At 33.1% G+C, this 13,265-nt stretch overlaps 1 protein-coding gene across 3 annotated transcripts in view; it reads right to left on the bottom strand.

The window, feature by feature from the left end:
* Positions 1–13,265, bottom strand: part of LOC140670002 (uncharacterized) — a 60,093-nt gene that overhangs the window by 40,602 nt on the left and 6,226 nt on the right. The window lies entirely within an intron of this gene.

The following is a 13,265-nucleotide window of genomic DNA, read 5'->3' as shown; positions in this document are numbered from 1 at the left end:
AATGGCTCTTTTACATATTCTTTTGCAGCTGAAAGCTTAAAAAATATGAGAGTTAGATGATATTTTTTTTCTCGCATGCATATATATTTTTAATTTCATTCTTAACTATTCTACCGTCTAATATCTGGATTTCTAGATCGTGTGAAAACCAGAGCGAATTTGCATACTGGAGATTGCGCACGTGATATTCGCGGCAATTAGCACGCCAGTGGGAAGAAAATGCGCAGTTAAAGAGCATCCGAGGAAGAAGTGAAAGCTTTTATGCAAGGAGAAGGCGTGTAAAAATCGCGGCTGAAAAAGGAGATTTACGAGCGGCAGGTGGAAGTACGATAAGACGCTAGCACTCGATCACGCTGTCTCGCATTTTGATTGAATGAGACTACGAGAAGCACGAAGGAGACACTGGTGCGGCTCATTTCCGTGCCAATCGCGAGAATTTGCATGCCGATCAGCGAATCGTGGCCTGCAACCCGCAAAGATAGCGACGCGAGGCAGGGTGAAAGAGAAAGAGGGGATGTATGTACGCGTTAGAATGGTTAGAAAACGCGGATTCGGCACCGACCGATAAACGTCGTTTCCCATTAACAGAAGAGGAATTCGCTATGGAAACGAGGAGAAGGGTCATTGGAGACAGCTATTGATGCTTGGTGATGGAAGCGAGGATGAAACTCGTAATGGGATTAGGATCGGTGCAAATTACGGTTAACTTACAACATTACAGTACGCGTTACAACGAATTCAAATCCGTCTTGAGCTATCAACTTACACGGAGAAAATTTTATATTAAAAATTACTATGATACGTAGTAACCATTCCAACTTAAAATGCTATGTAAAACTGTAAAAATTGACGTAATTGACGTAATTTTTACAATTTTACGTAGCAGTTTAACTTGGAATGTTCCTAATGGTCCACAGTTGCTACATACCATAGTAATTTTTAATATAAAAGTTTCTCCGTGTATGAGACCTATTATCTATCTCTCATATTAAAAAGTCATCGAAACCTAACTAAAACATTCGTGCAATTTACGGCTCGAAATAAATTTATCATCAATATAATCAAGTTTTATTTCATTGCATTTATGACATAAGAGAAAGAAAATAAAAATTGTAATAAGTTCAATATGAAGAATCGATATGAATTACAGCAATAGTTTCTTCGACGATTTGTAAGATATATTACCATATTGACCTATCACTGAAGCATAACTAAACGCATTTCTGTAATTTATATGCTGTAATGTATTTTACCATGGATAATCAATTCTTTTTATACATTCATCAATTCCCTCGTTCAACAAATCCGCTACAATTTCCGGATCGCTGAATCGATTTAAATAAATCACTGACATAATAAGAAATTATATTCCATAGGGAGAAGCAAAGATACAGACGCGACCTAACGAGTCATTTTGTCAATCTTATATTTTTGATCATTCGCATCTTTCTTATTGTCAGTTTTTCTCGGATGCTTGTGACGTCAAGCGAGAATAGATGTTTCGCTACAGAAATAGCAAATCGACTAATTAACGTAATATTGCGAGTTGTAACGAGCACAATACTCAATGCAGATCCATCTAAATGCTCGATCTCGCTGTGATTCGATTTCCCTCGCGTACTAACCCCGCTGTAGCTTAAGCATCGCGCGTCGGCGGATAAGTAATTGCCTCTCGGGTGCGTTTCGATTTAACAGAAAGGCCGTGCCGTACCGCGGAGCGAGGTCTTCTCTCGACGGACAGCCCTGAAATCTAAGAGCAAAATTCACCAGCATTTTTCAAGATATCTAGATAAGACACAGCCCACTACATCAGCCGAGTACCCTGTTAAAGCACCCACAAAGGCACCCGCTCCCAAGCCATTCAGGAGGCTAATTCCCGCGAAGTTTTACAAAGTTCGCTAAAATTACAACGATGTCATTCTCGTAGAACAAAGTTATGAATATGCTGCGCGCGTATAACAAAAGCAGATCAATTTTTTTCCCTTATTCTTTTTCATCTTATCTTTTGTGCTCTCTTCTTTTTCCTCTATCTAATATTTCAGAAATAAAAAAGAAATATTTTTAATAAAAGCTGAATTCTGGTTAATTAAAGCATTTTCTCGGGAGAAAAACTTATGGCACGATCGATCAAAACGTACGATGAGAATTAAATATAATAAAATAATAATGTTATCCCCTGTAAAGTAAAGATCGCTTTACATTTCAATTTCCGTGAAATATGATTAAAAGTGTGTCCTTTCTTTTTAGAATAAGAAAATAGCAATGCAATAATTGTAAGTTGAAGAGATGCATATATTACTTATCGATTGTATTAGATCGTGGATATACGAGATTACCGGAAATTAACCGATTAATCACCATAACGGAAAGGACGACAAACGCGCTGAGGGTGAACTCGTTAGCGTTGCGGCTAACCGCCTGTTTACAACCGATTTCGTGCACGATGCCATCGTCGAATGTAATTGCGATTTCGATAAGGCTAATGATTGTATGTCGTAACTTACATAAACCGATCTGGACTACAATGCCTAGTATGAAACGGATATTAAATTGTATCACCAAGAATTACTTTACGTCGCTATAAAATTTCCAGCATAATTTAATGCGCAAAAAGTCATTTATCAACTTCTCAAATTCAATTCTTAATTGTTAATGATAATTAAAAATGAATATATATATATATACACTTATGTTACGCATTATTTAAAATCTTCAGATTTATTATTTATACAAATTATTTATAATACATATTATATATTGGTTTACAGCAATAACCATTAGTAATTACGATTCTTAGTAATTATTGAAAATAAAATAATGATTGTGTTAATAAATGATTGTTACTATAACAATGGAAAATACATTTATAATTTCAAAAAATAAAATATAAATCGATAATACGATAATATAATAATATGAGATGTAACTAGTTGTTCTTCGAGGGAGAAAAATGAGTTATACTCGTGCGGAACGCAGGTGCGTAACGCACGAGTAGCGATGGTAAGAAATAAAAGATCGATCGAAAGAAAACATACATCGCCTATTCTAGCACTCTGTCTATAGGCTTGGAAAGCGAAATATTGTTTTAACACAAGCGTACACTTCGATAAAACCTTTTCCTCTGTGTCAACGATCATACATTATAAAATTACACGTTTCACGCGATTATTTATTAATTTAAATGATATTAATAATAATGGATAAACACTAATGCGGTTAAAATATTCAGAGTTATTAGCACGATGTGTAAATAAATTGGCAATTTCATAAAAGGAATATATTCGAACGGCATAACGTAAAACGGTGGTCAGCTTTATTAAAATATTGATCGACTGTAAGAAACTTGTGGTTTTATCATTAAAGTATATCGAAATTTATTACAAAACTGATAAACGAGACAAAAGCTATATGACTCTTAACCAAGTTCATAAACTGCTGCACACAAAAGATCTATATACCATTCATTCCATACGAGCATTCGGCCGAAGGTGAATAAAGGTATAATAAAAAGCGCGATTATGAGTGTTTAGCACCGCGTGCACATATTTCTTTACCCTTCCTATTCGATTTTTCGCGATCTCGTTTCTTTTGACATTTTGACGGTACATTCCTTTGAGAGAGCATACGTATTATTATGAGAATTATAATAATGATATATATTTTTAAACATATTATAAATTCTAATAAAATGAAGATAATGTATAAGTTTTCTGGGACGTGATACATATTTTCTGGTGATTTGTTTTTATTTTTAAAATATTAATTGTATTATTTAATCATGAAATCAACAGAAATTTACATTTTTGTAGCGCGATAAATATTTATCCTTTATTTCAAATTTATCCATGTTATTATAGCTTTTTTCCAAGTGCATTCAACGTCGTAATGCAGAATTACATTATGTAATGAAATTCATCGTTTTTATCCGCAAGAGAAACACGGGGCTCCCGGCGAAATCGCCGCAAACCATAGATGATAAAACTTTTCCTTTGGTCAGAAAAAAATATGTCGCAATCAGAGTGCAACGATCGCTCAACCGGAAAGCGAGCAATTGTCAGAGATGTAACATTGTTTCGTTGGTAATGCATTCGAGGCGACGAGCTTGAAAAGGATTCGCATTCTCGTGTATAAAGGCATGTATCGTACATTGGTCAATAGTATGTCAAGTCATGTGGATCTCGATTCGGAGATATTGAATCGAGAGCGAAAAATGTGATTCGAGAATATGTAATACGTAGTTGAAGTCTCAAAAATCGAAATCGGCACTCACATTCTAGCCGCGAATGCGTCAAGGTGCGAGGTAGCGCGAAAATTATTCGCGCGCTTCACATCTAAGACAAAGGGATGGAAAACGAGTAGAATGCAAAATGAGACCGGAACGAGGGTGAAAACGAGACAAGAGACGGAGTAGATGGTTGCATTTTGAAGGAGGGTAACGTTCTCTCGATTTAAAATACGAGACGCTCGGTTGCTATGTATTTCTCGCAACTTTCCTCTTCTCCCTTTCTCTTTCTCTCTCTCTCTCTCTCTCTTTTTTTTTTTTTTATATCCCTTGTGTTCTTTTCACGCTTCTCGGTAAAACTTAGTCGGCAAAAACTTTAAGGTTTTTTTGCTTGATAGCAGAAAGCAATCTGTACATTTCAATACTGTGTAATATATGTGCAGAATGTATCTGACAATGAGTCACATACTTTGCCATCGCGATTGATTTCGAAATTTTTGATTACAATGTCGCGTGATAAAAGTAAAATATTTTCAAAGTCAAAGACATTTTCGATTAAATTCTTTCATTCCGTCACGTTCATTTTACGATACGAATAAATTTAAATGTATTATATATATATAGTGTTAATGTGTGCTAGAATAAATTACGCTCTCGAATCGATAATAAGAGATTACATAGTTAGATATGACTGATTTATTCAGTGCGCTCACCTGTGTTTGCTCTTTATACAATCTATAGAATATCGAGCAACAGGAGGTATACGGCCGGCAAATAGATATATTCCCGCAGGGATATGCCGAGTGTGTGCACAGGAAACGTTTCTACGTATTATCGTTGACTCTCGCTTATGTTGAACTGAGTTTTGAATGATGTTCACCATTGTAATAACATCAATGAGCAGAGAGAAGAAGAGAAAGGGAGATAAAGAGAGAGAGAAAAGAAAGCTATAATTTCTAACTTTGCTCGTCTCTATCTGAATGCGAATGTGGTTTCGTATAAAATTATGACGAGACATAATTCTCTCGAGCGGTCGCGACGACATCGCTGTGATGCGAAAGACGAACTGAATGTGGTAAGCATCGAGTTAATTTAAATATGAACCCGTTTCCTTAACACATTCGAGAAATAAATGTGCACTAAAACGCGTTAGTGGTATCGAAAACTTCATATCGACGCGCGCCACGAAATCCGCTTTTGTGGTCGGTGGTGAAGCTGTTTACATAAATCTTACCGATTATGTTAATCTTTTTTTTTCTAAAAAAGCTCTTTTTGAAAGTAAAATCAGCTGTTTCAAACGGCTGCTTTAACAGGCTCCTCACTGTCGAAATAGATCGCAAAATTAAATATTATATTGTTATACAAAAATTACAAAAGTATGTGATACTCAAATAAAAACGTTAGTTAAACTTATGCAATTTAACTGATGTTATAAACAACTGATGTTGTAACTAGTTGCATATTTCAGGTATCATTACAGCAGATCTCACTCATTCACGTCAAAGGATGTTGTGTAAGTTTTTTATCATGCTAACTATCCTGTCGCTTTTGCTGTGTTGCATTCCATTTTTCAAACTAGAAGAAACTTGAAATGTTCCGAAATATTCGTTTTTGTCTAAAGACAAATGTCAAATGATCAGTAATATGACTTAAACTTTTCATTAACGATATATTTGATATTTTTTGAAAAAGATAATCATATAATTTATTTACACAACGAAATTGTGTTATTTTACATGTATATGCAACTGCAAATTATATTAATATTTTTAATTGCAATATTTCTAAAAATATACATATAACTTCTTTTATCATTATAAATTTAGTTTATTTGTAAAATATCAGATGGAAGAGATATGTTTCATGCATGCTGATAATGCAGTATCGATTACGAAACGTGCTTTTCCGTAATATGTTATATTTAAAATCACCAACAAATAAACTGAGAAAATATATTATTGCGTAATATATTTTACGTACCTATACCTATTTTCTTCACACATTCGATTTAATCTTCACAGATTCATTTTAATGTTCTTATTTTTACAAAGATTTTTTTTAATTTTAGAAAATGCAAGCAAATTGCCAATGACAAAAAATTTTCTCTTCATTTTGCAGTTTGAATATTCATTCATGTAATCATATGATCGAACGACGACATTATTCGTATAATCAAATAATGTTAATTTATGTATAATTAAAACACCATTAAAATTTTGCATTTCTGGGAGAAATTTGTTCGAAACTTTTTTGCAACTATTATTCGATATCAATCAATTAGGTCAATTAAACTTTTATAAGAGTGGATTAGGGGGAGATAAGTTTGTCAAAAACGAGCATACTCAGTACTTTTGTTCGCGCTACTTAAGATGGGATTATGAAATTATGGAGCGTGGTAATATAGTAGACGTAAAATATTCTTCGATATTTTAAGAGTAATCATTCCTCGGACATCTCTCAATATCGTTTCATTAGTTAATTCACCCCCTATATTTAACAAGTATTTAACAAGTATATTAAAGTAATAAATAATTTAAATAACTTTATTTTAAATAATTTTAAGTAATTTTAAAAAATACTTTCCCAAAAGTGTATAATAATATAATATGAAAATTAACCCACCAATTAGAATGTTCTTTAAATCAACCTATTAAATTATATTTAATTAAGAATGATAAATAAATATGTATAACACATTAATAAAAAAAGTTTAATATGGAATATATGTGTATAAATATGTGCTTTTTTTCAACACCTTTTATTGCACTATGATTAAAAGCAAAAGGTCTGTCTGCGAAACGTTGCAAAGAACTCGTACATAGGGGCAATAAGGATCCAGTTATGGTATACGCGGATGGGGTTTTGTGATAATATAATGGATCATAATGCACACTGCCAACGACAGCGAATGATCGATCCAAAGAACACGACGCGTGATTGCGTAGCTGCTTATACACGATTCTCCAGACGCATACTTCACCTGATTTCTTTATTCCCATTCTTTCCCTCGTGCTTTTAATAAAAACTTCACGCAAAAGGATGCAAAAAAAATCAATATGTTCTATACCTGTGTCGACGCATCTCAATACGTGTCAATATGGTACACCTGTGAGTTGAAACTGATATCAAAATGTCTATTATAAGAAGATATGCATAAATTTGATTTCGTAAGCGTCAAATGCATAATATATTAATGCATATCAAAGTATACGCAAATTACTTGCGATAAATCAATGTCTATGTATAATAACGCCTTTTTTTCTGCAATATCTTTTATATCATTATTAATTTCCATAAAATATGATATAATATTTAATTAAACTTTTATCAAACGAAAAGCTGGTAACGATATAAAAAATGTAAATGGCGCGTAAACATATATTAGAATATAATATATGTCACAAACAAAAATAACATATATCAAAAACAAAATGTTTCACCAAAAAGGTTTCATTTTTCATCATATTATTTTCTGAATGTATAGAGTATTACCACTGCCCGTTTAACTAATAGTCTGACATTAATTTGTATTTCAAAAAAGCCCGTATAAAAGAGTATAAAGCAACGTGTAAAAAACCAAAGATAAAAATATACATATCATTTGAATATTTATTACACATATATTATTTTAATATATATATATTTATAATATAGTATATGCTCTCTAAAACATACATGTTACGGGCGTAAATTATATTCTAAGTGCACACTCATTATTCGCTACATATCTTTACTGCTTTTACGCTCGAAATAATTCTAATAGAAACATTAAACGGCATAGCCGCTATATATAATATATATATCAGCTACATTAAGCCAAACGACTCGCGAAGTATTAGTGATATATGGGCAAATATTTCACGGTACGATCGAACGCATTAAAGCTATTGAATTCGTGTACCGGCAAACGCCAGATATCTTGATGCAACTCGAGAGTTGATCGGATAGCGTGCGATCGAGCGATATACGAAGATTATCGCGGAAAGTGATCGAATTATACGAGAAAATCCGACGGCAAAATTCAATATTAATCAGCTATTTTTGTATAACGTGTCGCCTCGCAATCCCTGATGTATCAACCGCACTTACATCTTCGTGTCGCTAATATACTTAAACTTATGATTTATGCGCGAATTTTGCTACGGGACATTTTCCGAGCATGTTCTCATTTCCATACTTTACATACTGTAATACTTTGGGTTAAAATCGAATTTATGCACAAAGTACAGCCGCGGATTGTTAATTATTAAGAAGCTGAGAGTTTGTGTGACGGTACACCAGGTCGTCGTGCGCGTATCACCGGACTAAGAGATCACGTCAAATGAGATGTTCTACTTAATAGAGTTTGTCGTCGACGAGCTCTTCCTGAAGAAACATCTTTGCCCGTTATGCAGACTCTATTGCGTTGAAATATTCTAGCCAAATGAAACGGCATCATTAATTAAAGAAGTTAAACTTAAAACTACGTATAGGAGTTTCAAACACCTTTAATTAGATAAATTACTGAGAATTACTGAGAAGAGTTTCACATATGATTGTGCGGTAAAAAGTAATCGCACGTTTTAATTAAAATATAAATATCAAGTGCCATCAGAAAAGAATATTGTGAAATTAAATTAGAATAGAAAAAATAATAATCAATTTTATAAATAAAAACTGTTATAAAAACTGACTTCATCGCGAGGGATTTCGACGCCTGGAGGATTCTTCGTTCAATTTCACTATGAGACCAAGAGAATGAGTCCGGAGATCATAATTGCGTATCAAACTATCCAGGAGATAGCGGCATCGACATCTCTGGTTTATGTTGCGTAAAATATCTCTCGTAAACTATCTCTCCAATACTGTATTACGTACACGTATGACGACATATTAGAGATAAATCGAATAAATAGCCATTATAGCATTAAATAAAGTAACAACTCTCATGTTGAATGGATGTAGCGATAAATTCGCGAGGTAAAACCTAAAACCAATTTTAATTATTAAATATTAAATATATAATTTAATATTGAATATAAAGTTACTCAATATTACATTTATTTTTAATTAAATCGCCCACGCGCGTCATAAAATGGTGTTAAATGTCACGCATGCCCTACAGCAATTAATTCCTTAACTGAGCGGGTACGATCACGGCACAGTTTTGCATTCTACTCAATATACGGAGATTGAATCGCGGCGCGTCGTAAATCGCGACGCGTCTCCCGCGAAGTACGAATGACCTATCGGGAAAACTATATCTGTACATATATCGGTAAGCCCTATCACAATTGACTTCCCAGACGATATTTAACGCGGTGTATTGCCACGCCAGTCGTATCTACGCAGGCGTCTCTGTCTATTTGTCTCGTCGTATGACAACGAACTCGGCCGGAATTTCCCGTCTGCATGGTAGGAACGTAACGTCGCATGATAAAGGCACTCGGGGTATGGCACCCCAGCAAAAGTCGAGGACTCGCCCCGAGGGGACAATGCTCGGACCCTCTTGCTTCTCTCGTTCCGGCGCCCCGGATAATACACACGCACGTGTGTATACACACGGTAGATTTTCGCGTCGCCGAAGTGTATCAGAAAGTGGAATTTATACAAGGAACTTCGCGCATCCCCTCTGAAGTGACGGTTGGGATAACATCGTTGATATATATAAAGTTGGTATGTGAGTTGAATCTGAAGATACGCGAATGATATCATACATGCAAAAGTGTCGTTACGTTAACAATTGGCATCATCGACGCTACTGAACATGTTATCTTGAAATATTATGTTAGGGTTTATTGGGCCAAATTTTCATGCCAATGTAGCAGAAACTTTTTTTATTCGCGCACTTCGTATATTCGGTATTTGCAACTATTTCTCATATTTGTTTATTAATAAAGGGAATAATAAATAAAAAGTAGCGAAACATTAATGTAACGTGCAAAGAAACATAAATAAAATTTACGAATTATTTTAAGCAAATAAGTGTTTTTGAAAGACTAATACATCTTCGATTTAACTTTGATTTTATATATATTTCTCCTTTCTATGTTTTCTATTTTCGCGAATTTTGTAATTATTGCGAATGTAAAGTTTCTACTTTATAAATTACATGAAATGTAATAAAAGAAAGTTACTAAATATAAAAAAAGTTCACATTCTTTAATTTCGATATTAGGAGGGTGCAACTTTAATTTGTATCTTAGTGCACACATTTTGAGATAAAAAACATATAATAGAACTAACATTTTGTATTTTTACCACAATTAAAAATATACGTTTAACGAGCCATTCAAATCTGCACCAGCAAAATTTTTCAATTGACTTTACCAGAAATCTTAAAAGAAGAATGCTAGTTTTATACTTTGATACTTGTCGAATGTAATTCTTACGAAAGAAACTTTTCGCTACGATAAATCATTATGTTTAAATCTTTATGTAAAGGTCGGAAATGTGCACATTTGGGATAGTATAATAATAATGACAAGAAAGCGTTTGTATATTAAAACCTACGCGTATACATTAATTCACTTTGTCATTTTAATCAAGACTAATTAAATATCTTCACCGGATCGAAAGCATTATATTCATTACATCGAGTAGCATATATATTCGATTTTCTGCCACCGCAGGCAAGTGTCGACCAAGCCACTCTCTCTTTGAGCTTCATAATCGATGCGTTCGTAGTAATGATCTCGCGGTTAACATTAATGCATGGCATAATCGGTAAATTCTTATTGTGTATCAATGTAATATTTCAAATCCTTTCCCCTAATTTCCTCCTTTTTTTCCGAATTACATGTGCGCGATCTTCATCTTAATACATAATGTGATATAAGATTATTTTGATGAATTTTAAAATAGATATTCATCGGTAAATCTACATTCATTATTCTCTTGTATTTCTTTAATCTAATACCTATCTCCTCTATCATTATCAAGCAAATTTATGTCTATTACTATTATATTGTATCTATTACTATACTTATTCCATGTATAATTGTGATAAATGTTTTGAAATTTTTTTCTATTTATCTATCATTTATTCAAAAAAATTTGATTTAAATTAGCACAAATAATACTCGCGTGTGAAGAATTTTGATTCGTGAATTTGAAACGCGATTCGCATCTTGCGACGCTCCTCAATATATCCAACAATCACGCGATTATTTCCAAATATTATGACATATAATACTGAAAACTTCGACAGCTGTCAAAAGTATATTTTCTAAACTCCGAGGTATTCTGAAATATTCGTATTGAATAAACAAAATGTTCCTCTTCAATTCACGAGACTTACGATCGATTATCTCCTTCGTGCTTTGCTAGATTCCATGGATATCCACTCAATATTTTCATATGTCCTTAATAAGGATAATAAGGAAAAGCCTGTCGCAAAGATTTTCCTTTCAACTTTATGTCATATCATTTGTATCATATCATATTCTGGAAAAAATTTTATTCCTGTTTTTTTTCAATGGATGGAGTATTATTAATAAATTTAGTAATTTACTTATTTAAAAAAATAGACATATTTGGCTTATACATCATGCTTCCATTCCGGATTGCAGCGCAATAGCATCAAATAAACACATGTATTACGCATCACCGATCGTCGAAGACATAATTGCGTGTAAACGAATATGCAGGAATGCAGTTAATTGCGCATTATTACCGCGTAACAAACATCGCGAATGAAAAGTGAAATGCAAATCTTTGGCGAGTTACAACGTACGATATTTCTGTTTACGACGTGATAGTTAGTGTTAAATCAGAGGTTTTCATTTAAAGCCGACTAAAAAAAAAGTTATTTGAATATGTTAGAACTGGATAAATATTCTATTTCATTATATAAAAAAATCCGACAATTATCCAGAATTTTTACAAATCGTATTTACAGTAGAAAATAACTTTATTTTTTAAAAAAGTTTAACGAGAAATGGGACAGATGTGCGCCTAAAGTTTTCCGAAATTTGAAAAGTAAATTGTCAAAGAAGAGGAATTGTACACACTAATATAGTCGTTGAAAGTTAAGTGTTCTTCCTAACAATCTTAAGCTGTTGGATATCTGATTCCAAGTTAAACTAGGAAGATTCTTCAAATTTATGTAAAATGGTTTTAGAATATTGTAAGGAATATAGAAAATTAGAGAGAAAAATTTGCGAAGGCAAAAAATACATAAATGAAGGAGAGTATAATCATAATATGAATATCTCGAAGGTATGTTTCTAATTTCCGTGAATATACCAAACTGCTCACACAGGATTATAACAATTTCCTCCTGGGAATTAACCAAGCAATTATTGTTTGTGCTCACAAATGCTCCTTAGTAGTGTTCTATCAAAATAGTAAATACCGTTCTACCAAAATAATTAAATCGCAAATTGAATAAAATTATAAGAGTTGTACGATTGTCTTTACATTCCACTTTGTGTAAATTTTGATTTTGTCAATCTTAAATTATCTATGTACAATCAATAATTATTAAGAGATGGCAAAAATTAAATTAGAGAAATATAATATAAAATGTTAGAGAAATATATGTTTAGTGATTTCTAAACAATTATCTCTCATTTTATCAGTCCACTTTTATGCACATGTTTGCATATTTCATCGATTTCTTCTCGACATATATCAGGCAGTTGCAAATTTCTTAGATTTAAGGCATTTTGGCTTCGAGGAAAGTTGCTAAATTTCAACGAATTCTACCGCACTAAATAAATAAAATAAATAGATATTGGGAGACAAATATTCGATTGACGATCACGTCGACACGATCAGAGATGCAAAGTGGATCGCCAATTATGCTTCATGGCCCGTCAAGCTCTCCACGACGATGGGAAGTAGGGGTGATTAAGTTCCAAAGCAGAACGATGAATAATCGTAAATTATGCGAAACGTGAACTAAGTTAGGAATTCTAATAATCAGTCGCGTGCTCACCTTTATTACTCACGTTTCAAGAGATGAAATTAATAAAATCTATATATCAAATATGGTCTAATATTCGTAGCATTAATTATGATAAGTATGATAAAGTTTAAAATGATCAGTTAAAGGTCTGTC

The sequence above is a fragment of the Anoplolepis gracilipes genome, chromosome 10 (genome assembly GCF_047496725.1).
Source record: "Anoplolepis gracilipes chromosome 10, ASM4749672v1, whole genome shotgun sequence".
NCBI lineage: Eukaryota > Metazoa > Arthropoda > Insecta > Hymenoptera > Formicidae > Anoplolepis > Anoplolepis gracilipes.
The sequence above is the reverse complement of the archived record's forward strand: the minus strand, read 5'-3'. Positions and strand labels throughout refer to the sequence as shown.